The sequence below is a fragment of the Ursus americanus genome, chromosome 31 (assembly GCF_024610735.1).
Source record: "Ursus americanus isolate L20-20 chromosome 31, mUrsAme1.1.p, whole genome shotgun sequence".
NCBI classification, from domain to species: Eukaryota; Metazoa; Chordata; class Mammalia; order Carnivora; family Ursidae; genus Ursus; species Ursus americanus.
Genome location: NC_142157.1, coordinates 26985704 through 26999212, shown reverse-complemented (window position 1 = coordinate 26999212; position 13509 = coordinate 26985704). Strand labels below are relative to the sequence as shown.

The 13509-nt window shown below is 48.0% G+C and overlaps 1 long non-coding RNA gene across 1 annotated transcript in view; it reads right to left on the bottom strand.

Moving 5' to 3' along the window:
• LOC123789973 (uncharacterized) overlaps positions 1-11258 on the bottom strand; it is a 69142-nt gene extending 57884 nt beyond the window's left edge. Inside the window, exon 1 of the long non-coding RNA XR_006778966.2 lies at positions 7319-11258. This is a non-coding gene — a long non-coding RNA (uncharacterized LOC123789973). The remainder of the gene's footprint in view (positions 1-7318) is intronic.
• Positions 11259-13509: the final 2251 nt, after the last annotated feature.

Below are 13509 nucleotides of genomic sequence, written 5' to 3'. Positions count from 1 at the left end.
TCCCAGGAAGACTGAGAACCTGAGCATGGAAGTGACCCAACTTTAACAATTCCCAAGTCCAACATGCAGCTGGGGAACTCATGGAAAGATGAAGTGTGGTTGAGGTGTGGTCACAGACCGGACATGCAGTCTATTGGTGAATGATGAGTAGACAGGCAGGCAGAGACACAGGTGGAGAGGATGGATGGATGGATGGGTGGACGGATTGTTGGATGGATGGGTGGCTAGGCAGGGAGACAGATACAGGTAAAGGATGGACGGTGAGAGTTCAGAGCATGTCACCCCAAAGGAGGCCACCTTGGCATATTGATTATTTTGAGTTAAAAGACTTAAAAAACAGCTGGTGTGGCTGAGTCAGTTAAGCAGCTGACTCTTGACCTCAGCTAGGTCTTGATCTTAGGGTTGTGAGTTCAAGCCCTGCACTGGGCTCTATGCTGGGCATAGAGCCTACAAGAAGGAAGGAAGGAAGGAAGGAAGGAAGGAAGGAAGGAAGGAAGGAAGGAAGGAAGGAAGGAAGGAAGGAAGGAAGGAAGGGAGGGAGGGAGGGAGGGAGGGAGGGAGGGAGGGAGGGAGGGAGGGAGGGAGGGAGGGAGGGAGGGAGGGAGGGAAAAAAAAAAAAACAAACAGCAGGTGTAAGAAAGACACTTGGACCCTCCTTTTCCTTCCTGAAAGCAGAAGGTAAAACTCCCATATGAAAGTGCCCTCCCTGTCCCAGGAGGAAAGAAACATTCTTATCATCAGAGACTGAGAAATGGGGGCCAAGAGATCTGCACAAGCAAATGTTTTTAAACAGACCCGTATCTTCCTAGATACTTTGTCACAGTTTACTACTCCTAGCCCAAAACCCTTTGTCTTTTCAATAAATAAAAATGTATTGTCTCTTTGTCTAAAAGGTATGAAAGCTTCCTGTTCTGGTCACTTCTTCAGGTCTTCATTACCTTGAGATGGCTCCCACATACAAGAAAATATTTAATTAAACTTGTACGCTTTTCTCCTGCTAATCTGTCTTATGTCAATTTAATTCTGAGACCCAGCTGCAGACCCAAAGAGGGTAGAGAAGAATTTTTCCTCCCCTACAATAGATAAATAGATACGGATATAGGTATGGGAAGGGAAGGGAAGGGAAGGGAAGGGAAGGGAAGGGAAGGGAAGGGAAGGGAAGGGAAGGGAAGGGAAGGGAAGGGAAAGATAAAGGGAAGAAAATTAGAGAGGCAACATTTATATTTATTATCTTCCTAAGATGTGGACAAGGGGCAAAGAAAGGATGTGGAAACATAAAGGAATGAGAACCACAAATTGCAAATTACTTGCTTTTGCTTGTCACAATCCAGGCGCTGCAGAGGTCAAGTTCAAAGCTCCCCAGACTTCTAGGGAATGTGTTCTAGGACACATTTCACAGCAGTTTCACCCAACACCAACCAGGACATCACAACTTAGCGTGAAATAGAAGTCCAAGGCCAAAGGGTTGGCCCATTGTCACAGTAAAGGTGGTAAGCAGAGAAAGTTGTCCAGACGGGCCCCGAGGGAACACTTGTCCTTGTGGGTGTCTCTGCGAGCTGCCTGACCCCACATACATGGGGTTCCTTCAGGAAGGTTCTGCGGCTCTTCACCTGCCTTCCACTGAAAGGGAAGGTTATGATACTTTGCTTACTTCCCCAGGGTGTGTCAAGCAGCTCAAACAACTATTCTAGAGAATGTGGCTATTTGGGGATAAAAGACCCTATGCAGGGCTACCTAATGTCACTTAATAACTACACAAGGCCCCCAGAAACATGACAGCCAAACAGATTGTGCCAAAGGCTTTTGTGACGAAATGGAGCGCCGTGGGGCGTTAAGAGTTCTAATCCCCTGTGAAAGGCCTAACCGGGGAGCCCAGTCATATACAATGTGCATATTTTTCTACACATAAAGCTGATTATCTACCACTACCTGGAAACAACGGAAAAATTACTTGTAATTATTCTAGACTAAAAAATAGTGAGTTCTGGAAGTTTTTTGGCTCCCCTCCTACCATGCCCATTAACAGCGCTAAAGAGGAAAGAATACTGTGCTGATTTGGAGTGACGCAATGGGTGACAGCGTGCTTCATGTTTCAGAGGAGGTGGGCGAGAAAGATCTACCTTTAAAGAACTCCAATTAAAGTAATTACCATTGTTACCAAAATTACTGTTTTTAAAAGCCTGAAGTCCTCTATTGGAGAACACTTCAGAAAGCTGTGGAAAAAACCCACATGACCAGCACGATTAGGGAGAACAAAAGCCAAGCATTGTTTAAAGCGAGCTGCTTAAATCCTCCCATGCCTCCGTGCCGTGGTGGGAAGTCACCATTCCTGAAAGCCTGTCATACTTTCTTAAGTTTTCAAAGAGCTGTCAGCAATATTCCCAGGGTGGGAGGGCGACCGGCACGTGAACGGAGCTGCACGCGGCAGGTCGCGCGGGGCGACGGCTGTCTCCTTCTGGCTCCTCCCGAACTTCTCTTCGGACGAGGCACATGCTGTGGTTCCTCGTTCTGGGCCTTGGGGTGGATGGGCCACGACGGGCAGGGATCAGGGATTCTAGAAGGTAGTCCAGAGTCTATCCGGGATAACCTTTGTGCTCTTGACGTGGTGCCGGAAAGATCTAGATGTTGGTGGGGATGCTCTCAGATTAGATGGGGAAGGACTGTTTTTGCACATTTTCAGTGTGTTGCAGATGGAAATTTTCTGTAAAGTGCCCTAATAATTAACTAGGAATATAAAATTAATAAAACAAAGAAACACAAACTATAAGCCCCATGACATTGTTATCAGGCTCAACAGGTAAATACAAATTACCCTGTGCAATTGCTAGAAAAATGCTAAGAGCTTCCTCTCGATTTCTGTACTTCCCCTGCTGCAGACCACGGGTCCAGGGCTACCCTTCAAGCAGCTCTGATGTAGGACAGCACACCCCCAAGTCGCCGCTAGAATACTAAGTCACCCAAGGTGGTCACAAGCAGATGGTTCTACTGGTCAAATGAGGTGTGGAAAATGCTACATCTCCTTTTGGACGGTCACCGTGCATGGTGGCAGACGAACAGCTCTGAGAGATCCTGCTTCAAAAGGAGCAAAAAACTCCCTTTCTTGAGCCCAGTTTTCCAAATTTATTTGCTCACTTTCTCTTTCTCTCTCATTTGTTTACTGATGAACTCATCTTTGTATAACACGCCATTCGCCCGACGACATCCCACCGATCCCACGCTAAGAAATGCTTGCCGGGGGTCTGGCCTTACGGGCATCTGCCCAGCCTTGGACACGGTGGTCAGTGACGCCGGACCCCAAAGTGGAAAATACCTGGTGTCGGCAGGTGTCTGCCCGCCCACGTCGACCCCACAGTGGTGATGTCTGGACCCATCTGTGGACCATACCAAAGGAATTGGTCCTCGTGACAGTCAGGTTCCTCTTCGTCCTTCAGCAGCAGATAGGAACTCCAGCTGTTAGCGCTACTACCCTTTGGCAGTGGCCTGGCATGCTGGGACTCTGCGGCCTTTAGCAAAACTCCGTGCATAGAATAAACTCAATCAAGCGTAAGGAGACCGCAAGCTACGCTGGGGAGCAACGACGCACCAGCTACAGCGACACTGTTTATCTTTCCCTGGACTCACTCAAGCTAGGCCCAGAATGGCTTTTCCTAATGAGCTGGCATCAGGCAAACATCGCCTAGTGCAATCAGTGTCCTTACAGGAGGCTTCCGAATACTGCTTGGAAATACATTTGAATGCACTCAGCCTCCCAATTTCCCTCTAACAAAACAATTATCTACAGTCCAATTTCCACACGCGGAACCCCAAGCGCCTTTCACACTGGGGTCAGGAGAATGAGGGTCTGGTGGTGCCAGGAACTTGATTGCCAATGGTTTTAACAGTCGTGGAGACCACAGGTGGCTGCAGCAGGTCTGGAATACCACTGTCTTCCAAGGACAGGCCTTCTCTGCTGTTGTCTCACAAATCAAAGGCATGCCAAAGTCAAGGCCCCTTGCTTGTTTCCTGTTCAATCTCTTCACAGTTTCCTGCGTCCCTAACACCATCTTGTACCCCTGTGGGATCACTACTTCACAATCTACTCCAATATAAGACATCCCGAGTCACAGGAAACAGTGTTTCTAGGCCTGGGAGTCTTCCTGGGACCCACGTAGGCACAGAACTTCTTAGAAAATGGAGCGACTTGTCCGCGTGTTGCATCGTCCCTCCACACAACCGATGTGAATCACCAGCCACCAAGAGACTTTCCATTGACACAGGCATAGTTAGGAGGACCCCAGACTATGTCACAGGCTTCTATGTGGTTATGAAACATGCCAGAAAATTCTTAAATATGCCTCCCGGCCAAAGGTGGAGTCTGATTCCCCTCCCTGTGAAGAAGGGCCAGCAGGGGGCACTTGGTCCTGACAGACTACAGCAGGAGAGGTGGCTGCCTGTCTCCCAAGGCAAGGCCAGGAAAGGGGTACAGCTTCCTCCTGGATGTCTCTCTCTCCCTTTCTGGGGACATAGAGCTGTGGAGCCCTAAGCTGACACATAGGAAGTGTCACCATCTGGAAGATGCCATGCTGGAAAGACCATGAGTGGATAAGGAGCTCCAGCTCTTCCCACCCAGGTGCCACGCATGGGAGTGAAGAAGCCTCTGAGATGCTCTCAGCTGCTCCTGAATTGTGTGAGATAATAAATATTCATGGTTGTCTCAAGCCATGAGGTTTGGGGTGATTTGTTACTTGGCCATAGATAGCTAATACACTCCTTGAGTGGGGCACCACTGGAGTCCTTTCTACTTCTCTTTTCCTCAGCACACACTGTTGGCCTCTTGAAGACTCCGCAGCTATAGGAGCTCACCTACAAAGGAACCCAAGCACACCTGCTCTCGCAGACTTAGCCTTGCCTGCCTCCCCGCCCCCATAGCTCACACTTCGCTTCATGCTGCTTGCCTCCTTGGTGCTGACTCCTACTTTCTACCTGAGACACCTGTAGTTATGAAGCCCAGCTGGTCACTTGGTTGCTACCTTGAACACTCTGTTCTCTTGAGTTGTCAAGCTTAGCTCTCTCAGGCACCCACCATGCTCCTGGTGAGCTGATGTATCCCATCCCTGGGCTTCTCCACTCACAAGCGAGGAGCCTGAGAGATCCTGTTTCTCTCTCCAGATCCAGGCATGGCCGGATGGTGTCTTCAACTTCCACGTGCTTCCTTACGTAGCATCTGCAAGGCTCCAGGAACAAACAAAGCTGATAACCTCTCAGTGTTCAGCAGAAGCAAGGAGAGAAAACTCTTATTTTCATTAACAGGGGGATGAGCCAATACCCACGAGGAAGTTTTGCAGCCAGGACAGAAAATTTAAACAGGAAAGATCTACTTTTTGTTGTTGTAGTGGTGCGAGGTCTTGTAAGGCTGCGAGTAGGCACAATGCCAGTTTTGTCACCTCTAAAACAGAGATGGTAACAGCGCCAATGTAAGGAGTACATTGGGCAATATACGTGAGATGCTTCGCCCTGTGCCTGACATACAGAAAGAGTTCAATGAATGTAGGCTTTTCTCACTCTCGTGACATCCTATCTCAAGTTTACTATGCCCCGCACTGAGCTCTTCACATTCCTTCCACGCCTCCCACATCTTCCCTATCCTGGACAGCACATTCCCCTTCAACTTACTCAGCCAAAAACACCCCAAACTGCTGGGGCAATGCTGTCTCCTTTCCTTCTCTCACGTTCCGCGTGCAACCAAATGGCAGTGCTTTTGTATTCTACCTTCGAAATAGATTCAGAACTGACTACTTCTAACCACTGGCTGCTCTTCGCTTGTCCAAGCTCTCATCACCTCCCCTTAGTTCCTGGCCGAGATGTGTAGACTCCCCTGCCTGCCACCATCCCCCTTCTGCACCGCCCTGACCAGCTTTTGGACCCGCTGCTGGGAGAACTGTGGTTAAACAGAAGTCACATCCACTTTTTCCTCAAAATCCAGTGGTTTCTGACCATTCTCAGATGAAAGCCCAGTCCTAATGACCTCAGGACCTAATGATCTGGCCCCTGTTCTGGACTTCTCTCTTCCTTCTTTCTCTCTCACCACCACCACCCCGGACCCCCCACATGTTGTAGAACTCTGCTTCCCTGGCCTTCCTTTGGTTCCTCAGGCACACGAAGCTTCGTGTGCTTCAGAACACCTGCACTTGCTATCCATTCTGTCTCAAAGACTCTTAACAAATATCTAAATGGCTTCCTTCCTCAGCTTCTTCCCATCGACTTCTCCGGGAGGTCTTAGCCAACCATCCTAATTACAATTGCAACCCCTCCCAACCCTCTCTGTCCCTCCCCCATGCTTTCATTTTTGCCATAACCCTTCTCACTGTCTACCATACTCTGTATTGACTTTGCCTTGTTTCCCCTCCTGGAATGGAATGTAAGCTCCAGGAGGGTGTGGGGTCTGGGAAACACAGCTGTATTCCCAGTACCTAGAAACAGTGACCAATACATGGCAAGTACTCAAGCATTCATTGGAGGAGGTGGAGGAAGGGAATACAGCATACTAGTTCTTTGCCTCAAATGATCTAGAAAAAATCCAAGCTGATCATGGGTGGATCCTTACTTGGTTTCTAAACTAAAACGGAGAAAACATTTGTCCTTCTTCAGTTGGGAAGGGAAAGATGGCGGCCCCTTGGGTACCTTTCCCTTCATCTTTCACTTGGTTGCAGGTACAGTGGAATCACCATTAGCCTGTGGCTCCCCCTTCTGCTGGTCATAGGCATCATCCTCATTTGCATGTGGGGGTTAGAGTTTACCTCTTTGATAAGGATGCTCGTGGAGTTAGAGATCAGCTCTTATCTCTGGCATGCTAGTTCTCAGGCAGGCCCTCTGACACAGTCAGTGGCAGGCCTCTGAGTTAAGGGACTACTACTGCTCACTCACGGTGGAGTCAACATTGCCCGGAGGTGTGAACAGCTCGATAAATCAGAACGCATGTTGAGCTGGGGGTCGTAGTTTATGGGTTTTAGTCCCATAAACTCTGACATGTACCAGATCCTCAAGTTCCAAGAACTGAAGGAGACCACTCTACACCTGAGGACCCTGCCACGCCCCCACAAACAGAGCTACTCTTCACCTTCCCGGGAGGTGACATCACAGACATCTCAGAGGCCCCCAGCTGTTTCAGACAAGAGCCATGCAACCAGTGGGGAAACAGGAAAACAACTACGGCATTGGGCGGTGACCACCATGCTTCATATACAACAGCTTTTTTCTTCCTGCTTTTATCTGCACTCATTCTTTCCACAAATGCCTATTTCACATCCACCTATGAACAGAAGTTTGCAATGGAGCTTACCTTCAGAGGAGCCTCGTTTTCTGTGTCCTTGACTCCATATTTTCTTTCAGAGCTGTCTACTCCATGCTTCTCTCTGGGGTGAAGCTCAGTGCCTCTTCGGCAAGAAAGGTGATTGGCTCCTTGTCAGATGGGCAACAGAGAGGTTGAGGAAGTTACAGCCCTCAAAAGGCCCTGCTGAAATCTGCTGGCAGAGGCCGACTTTCTGTAACCCCATATGCATGACAAATGGGGTTGGGCAACCTATCTGCAGGTGAACTTAAAAAGTACTTTAGGAAAAAGCGATGGGGGAGGGCAAGGAGAGCGATGACTAAAGATTTACTGGAAACAAACCTGTCAGGAGTTCTGGGTTCATAGGGATGGGTTTGTCAGAGCTGGCATCTACCACGTGGCACGAGGCCCAGGCATAGCAGGTGGCCCAGACATAGCTTTAATTGATAGCTTAATTAAGGAATTAGGTAGGTTATAATTTCCCAACTACAGCTTGCTGCAGCTAAATTTTATCATTTTCCTTTTCCATAGAAACACACATATAGAAGTGAAGGAGGGCTGGGTGTCATGCACCCAGGAGCTGCTGCTCAGGTGGTCTGGCCGGTCTGTATGTACGAAAAGAAGAAAAATTATGTGTTAGGGAGGAAATGCCAACAGGTACTTCCTTCACTCTCAGGAAGCTGCCCCAGGAACCCTGAAAGGGCAATGGTTTTACCCTTTCTCCTCAAGAACTTGCTGAGTTGCCTTCTAGAGAGGAGAAGCACCCTCTCCAACAGCCAGACTAGAGCCTCCAAATGGTGCAGGCCTGTGAAACGAAGTCTCCAGAGACCCGGACGGAGAAGACATACAGCCATCTATCTCACTGATGTCCAGGAGCTCTGCAGAGGCAAACTACGATGGGCTTCACGAGCCACACTGACAGCTGCCTCGGGCCCTGGGAAAATGCTTGGCCCTTTGGCGTGGGTGGGATGGGGCTCAGGAACTTGAACTTCTTCTGTTACTCACAGTGTGGTCCCCTGTCTAGCTGCATCAGCATCACCTGGGAGCTCCTAAGGGACAGAGAACCTCAGGCCAAACTGCATTTCAGCAAGATCCCCAGGGGATTTCTGCGCACATTAAAATTAAACATTTAAGAATCAGTGACTTGGGGTCACCTGGGTGGCTCGGTTGGTTGTGTCTGACTTTGGCTCGGGTCATGATCCCGGGGTCCTGGGGTCGAGCCCTGTATCAGGTTCCCTGCTCAGCGGAGAGTCTGCTTGTCTCTCTGTGCCCCCACCCCCAGCTTGTGCTTGCTCCCACACTCTGTCTCTGTCTCAAATAAATAAATAAAATCTTAAAAAAAAAAAAATCAGTGACTTGGACAATAGATGGTGCAGTCTAGCTTCCAACTTAAAAATTGACTCTTTCCTAAAAAAGTTTCTAACTTGAAACTATAAAAGCAAGGTCTATGAAAACTCTAAGCCACTGGATAGATACCCATAACTGAGATTTGACACCCTTATTTGAATATAAATATGTTAAAGTTTGCAAGAGAAGTGATACTGGAAGTGGTGAGAGTCTCTGATGCGGGAGGGGGTACAAAGCTTTACAGACTAGACAGGAAGGGTGTGGGGAACCCTAGAGACAAACCGCGTTCTGTAATTTGGTCTTCCCGCTGTAGGGTGCTGTGGAGTTTGGAGGACTGACCAAGCTATGGAAACCAGCAATGTGAAGCTAAGAGTCCAGTTCTTTGCTGATCTCTTATGCCAGTGACGCCCCTTACTTCTCACACAAACATCCAACTTCGCTACCCCCAAGCACGCCACCGAGTCATTTCCAGGGAGGCTGGCGCTCCAGACGGCACAGGCAGGAAAGCCCTGCGGACAGGAGGCTGAAGGCATGTCATGGGCCACCTCGAAAGCCAGGCTGAGTGAGGATATTCAATTTGATGGTCATGGGGACCCTCTGAAGGAGCGTAAAGCAGGAGAAAGACAATCCGCGTGGGCTTTAAAGGTACGATTTGAGATCCTGAGATTGAGTAGCAAGTTATTGCAATAAAACAGTCAAGTGTACGGAAGACTTCAAATAGGGTTTTTTTTTTAAAAAACCGGGAGTGTAGTAAACAGAATGTCACTTTATTCTGATGGACAGTCATTTATTCCGAGGGACACATAGCAGGCATTCAAGAACACTGTGTTGAATGAACGAATTAATGTAGAGTGATTTAGGGACATCATTACACAGGCCAATCTACACCGTGATGCAGTTAAACCCTAAATGTCGTTAAGCTCTTCCCACCCATATTAAGTGGTCCAAAATACCGTTTCTTGAATACTGGCGGCTGGGCTTGCTGGTTGCTCAGTTCTTCACGTGACTGGATTTCCATCCTCTTCTCCATCAGGTGGAGGGCTCTCTGGCCGCAGGCGGTGCTTGCCCAATCCACCTCCTATCAGCTGTGGGATGGAGCCTCAGTGGGGAAAGGTGAGTTCTGGCCCTTTGCTCGAGGTCAAGTCACTGGACAATTCTGGGCTCGTTTCTTCATCTGTAAACTGCCCATCACAAAACGGAAAGAGCGTTAGGGGTTGAGCCTGCTGCAGACAGGCCTTCTGGACTTGAGTGTGGTCCGTCATCCCGTGAGGTGCCCCGACAGGCACAAGGTGTCAGCTCTGCCACTCAAAAATGGGGGATATCTGCTTGCTCAGGCCAGGTTCATTTTGGCCTCATGTGTTCCGGTGACAAGATTCTGGGGAGGTCCATTGTTCCTGCTTCTCACCAACATACTTCATTGTAAAAGTATCACCTGCTTCTCTTTGCATGAGTTATGATTTCCTGTATCAACTTCAATTAGGTTCTACTTCTCTATGCTTCTCTCAGCATATCTCAGATTTAACTCATAGATTACAGTGGATTTTTAAAACACACTGCACAGACCCCTTCTCAGGCCTCTGATTAAACTTGCATACTCCATCTGGTGTTCCAAAAGCTGTTTCAAGCCTGGATTCCTTCTCTGAGGTTATTTGCCAACAACCTATCCATAAATTAATAGTTATGGTATGTTTATTAGTTTCCGGGACTTCTAATAGCATATTGATTCTGGGCAGAAGCTTAGCATCTGGTTTGGCTAAAGAATTTAATTTTCTACAAACCACACAATCTAATCATATCATCTGGGATTGAAACAAACACTAATTCAGTGGCCTTTAAATGCTGATGTGTGCATCTGAGCGAAGCCATACAGTTTTCACCCACCTGCAATGAGGTGTTAAAAAAAAAAAAGTCAATATATTACAAGGGTAACTATATTCAATGTAAAGAACACCTTTTTCTGAGTTTATGCTTTCTTCTTTTTCATGTGTGTTATAAGATTCTTTAGCATATTTTTAATAAACGTATAAACGTGAAAAATAAAAATGGACAGCCCTATGACAGTGCCTTAAATCTGGAGGGATATTTTACTCACCCATAAAATCCAAAAGAACAGCTTACCCTGGACTAATGGAGCATCCAGTGATATTTAAAATATGGGACAAGTCCAGGCTTGAAATCTCCTCCACCCCTTTCTGGTACCAGCAAACACCTGCCATTGTTTCCCATCAGGGCTGGCCAGGGAGGAAAAGACTGGCTTCCCAGACAGGCTTTTAAATAGAAGCCCTTAAATCCAACATTGACTCATGTGGCAGGAAGAGATTATGAGGCATCTGACTCCCCCCATGTTTCCAGGTCTTCATATTTCTAAGATTTCTGCCTTTCGAAAAATTTATTATTATTGTTTTTCTGACTTTCACTGACCAGGCATCATTGACCTTCAGCTCAAAGGTAGAAACAAGAGGCCCTTTCATCCCCAGGGCACACCGGCCTCAAGCAGTCAGGGTGTGGCTTCTACTCAGTATCCCTGGTCTGGAGCTCCTGGCCAGTGACCACCTGCTGCCTATCAGGGCTGCCCCCAGGAACCTGTGATTTTCTTGGCCCTCCTTCTCCCTCCCCCCCCCCCCGCCCCCGAAAGACCAGGAGCAAACAACGGAACAGCAATCTGAGAGCCTCTCCGTTGAGGACCAGCATTTGCTGAGTTTCCCCCAAAGCCCTGTCACGTTCACTTTGGATAAAAGCCTAAATGGTAACCCCAGTTGGGAGTATATGTTCTGCTTTGCTCCCACCTCCTATTCCTACCCACCTGGGACAAGCCCTGCCCCGTCTTAGGGGCATTTGCCCCTCCTCACCTCCCTCTCTTGCTTCAACTGATTGTTAGGTCCCACCTTCTAAACCCTTCTCTGCCTGTCCTAAAAGGCTCCAAAGACTTCATGCAAACCACACTTCCATGGCCCTCCTGGAGAGCCCACAGGTCCTAAACCAATGGTGAGCAGCCCCCATGGCCAAGGCACCCATGACCTTCAACACCACAAGGCTGACCTGAGGTGAAGCCAGAAGCTGGAAAGCCAACCAAGGGCTCATGAATACTGTTTAGCTGTCTTCACCGAGCAATAAATCATGAACTTCTCTCCGTATCAATACATGGAAAGCTACCCATATATTTTTAAAGGGTGAACAGTATTCTTTCATGTGGTTATACCGTAATTTAACCTATCCTTTATTGATGGACATTCAAGTTATTTCCAATTTTTCTCAATTATAAATACTGGTGCAAGAAAAATCCTTTCACATCTATTTTTTCCACTTCTATTTTTGTTCATAGAAGTAGTACTGCTGGACTGAAGAATACAAAATATAAATGGACACTGGAAAGCAGTACATTTTTGGGTTGCAATTTTCCTCTCACTAGCAGGGCATGGACATCCTTTCTGCTGTCTTTGCCAATCACTGTTTCAATTTCAACTTCCTTAATTGAGATGTAGAATATGTTTAATAGCTTTGGACTTCTTTATCTGTTCAAGTTCTTTTAATATTCTTTGCCCACATTCCATCTGGGGGTACTTTACAAGTCTAAAAGGAAAAAAAAAAGCTCTTAAAATATGAATATCAGCCCTTTCCCCATACAAACACATTTATCACCGAACATTTATAAAGCATCTCTGTTCCAAGCACTGTGTGACACGTGCATTATCTGAATTAATCTGCAGAACAACCTTGTAGGGAACGCCTCATTTTTCCTATTTTGTTCATGAGACAGGTCCAGCAAGGCTGGTGGAAATGCTGAGACATCTCCAAGTTCGTTTTCAAACCCAAGTTTTTTCATCACGCCTCTCAAAACCTCTAAATAAAAATGCCTTCATATGATTTTCAGGAGTGGTAGGATATGGGAGCTAGAAAAAGACATTGGGGCTGGAGAGAGTGGTTATTTCCTTTCTTGCCCTGTGGTCCACACTTCACGGGTTTTGTTGCAGTGTATCCTACACAACTGCGTTGTTGAGCTATAGGTGAGCGACCCTAATTCCTGGGCCCCACCCTGGGGGATTGCGACTTAATTGGTCTGGGGTGGGCGGGCCCAGGCATGAATATTTTTGGCAGCTTCCAGGTGATTCTTACTTGCAGCCATGGCTGGGATCCGCCGTCTTAGACTACCTCCACCAACCTTTCTGGCTCTAATGCCCACATTTTATAGCGGAAGAAAGCGAGGCCCAGAAAGGGAATAGGACTTGCCCAAGATCACACTGTTGCCAAGGGCAAACTCAGACCACAGTGCAGATTTGACGAACTCCAGTTCTCCTACCAAACTGCAAATGCACAGGACCACCGCGGTCCTTCCTTCTCAAAGGTGACTCCACTAATGGCAGGACTCATGCTTGCGGACATGGCTGACAACTGAAATCTGTCTGTGCGTTAGTGACCTGTCTGCATGTTAGGAGCTGTTTGTGTATTTGTTACTCTGCTCTCCTTACTTCCCGGCTGCAGTGGGAGAACGGCGCATCTTCCACGGCAGTGTGCCAGCGTCCTCTGCCCATCACTGTGGCTGTTTCCCCATGTCAAACTCAGGCCACATCGTTTCCCATGTGCATCATCCTCCTGTTTGCCATCATCACAAGCCCTCCGTGTGCCGGGCACTCCTCCTCCCGGGTCCTTGCCACGCACGTGGGTCATCCGGTGTGCTGGTAACTACGTAATCCACGTGGGCCTTCCCCACAAGACTATCTGCTCCACGAGAGCAGGGACCTCCAGCCCTTGCCTACCACTCTTCCAGCACTTGACAGCGTACCCAGCACAAAGCAGATGAAGAGGCCTCGGGCACTCTCCTCTTAGTGTTTGAGGCAGAACCCTTGACAAACCCCCCT